We start from the raw sequence: 1,241 nt of genomic DNA on the forward strand, positions 1-1,241 counted from the left end.
ACCAACTTCAGGACTGAGCTGAGTGTTCTGAGAGGGTTAAGCGACTTGGGCCACTGTTGCAGAAATATGATTCAAAACAAAACCTCCTTCCCACCCAGAGAGGCTTTCCACAGAAGCAGAGAATGCAAACAGTTCTGTTCTTGGATAAGCATGAAGCCAGAGTGTGAGGCAGGTCATGAGCAGCCGCTGACGGGGCTGCAGAACCGGAAAGAAGTCCCACTGTTGTCTGGAGCCCAGGGGATGCAATGTGCTCCATTCATTACGCTCTGCAGTTTGGAGTCAGGCCACACTACCCTCCTTGGTGATTACTCTTCTTTCTTTTCCATTGATATTTTTCCCATTGATTTTTAGAGAGAGTGAAAGAGAGCGGTGGAGGGACAGAGAGAGAGAGAGAGAGAGAAACACTGATGTCTCACATCGATATGTGTTGCCCCCCATGCACCCTGACCGGGGCTGGGGCTGGAACCTGAAATCCAGGTATGTGCCCTTGACTCGGAATGGAACCCTCGAACATTGGTGCGTAGGCTGGCGCTCTAACCACTGAGCAACTTGGCCAGGGCGAGACTCTTTCTATCGGAACTTTAAGTTGGAGTAAGGTAAATGTAATATGTTACACTTTGTTGCACAACCTCAAAAGGCACTGTATTACGGTGGAGTAAATTGAAGTGCAAAAAATGATGGCAACTGACCCTGGTTTAATTTTCATAAAATCTGCTCATTACTTTGCTCCAACATTTGTGAAACGGGGCTAGCAGTAGAATTCTAGGTCTGGAGGCTAGGGCTTCATAAATCAGAAATGAATAACTTTTTTTCTAAAAAAACTGAGATCAGAAAAGGGTAATTATTTTACTTTGGGAAAGTCATGTGGTCATTTACTGGTGGACTCTGGATTGGACCTCTAATCTGTTGCCCTCTGTTTATTGAACACTTTTCCATTTTCCCCACCCACCCTTACTCCCGCTCACTTCACCAACTAAACAATGAACTTTATGGATGACAAAGCCTGGACATCTAAGATACTTTAAAGAGCTTTTTGTCATTTTTTCAGGGAAGGTTGTTCCTAGATATATGATGTAATCACTTTCTGGTAACCTCTTTAAGGGCACCTTTTCTGAGCATTCACCCCTTTCCTTTGCTGTTCAGGCATTCTTTTAGGGTAGCACAGTGGTTGGCAAACTCATTAGTCAACAGAGCCAAATATCAACAGTGCAATGACTGAAATTTCTTTTGAGAGCCAAATT

At 44.3% G+C, this 1,241-nt stretch overlaps 1 protein-coding gene across 2 annotated transcripts in view; it reads left to right on the forward strand.

Annotated features, from left to right (window-relative positions):
- The window catches only part of FEZ1 (fasciculation and elongation protein zeta 1), an 81,283-nt gene that overhangs the window by 66,764 nt on the left and 13,278 nt on the right, over positions 1 to 1,241 (forward strand). The window lies entirely within an intron of this gene.

This window comes from Myotis davidii, unplaced genomic scaffold, assembly GCF_000327345.1.
Source record: "Myotis davidii unplaced genomic scaffold, ASM32734v1 scaffold148, whole genome shotgun sequence".
NCBI classification, from domain to species: Eukaryota; Metazoa; Chordata; class Mammalia; order Chiroptera; family Vespertilionidae; genus Myotis; species Myotis davidii.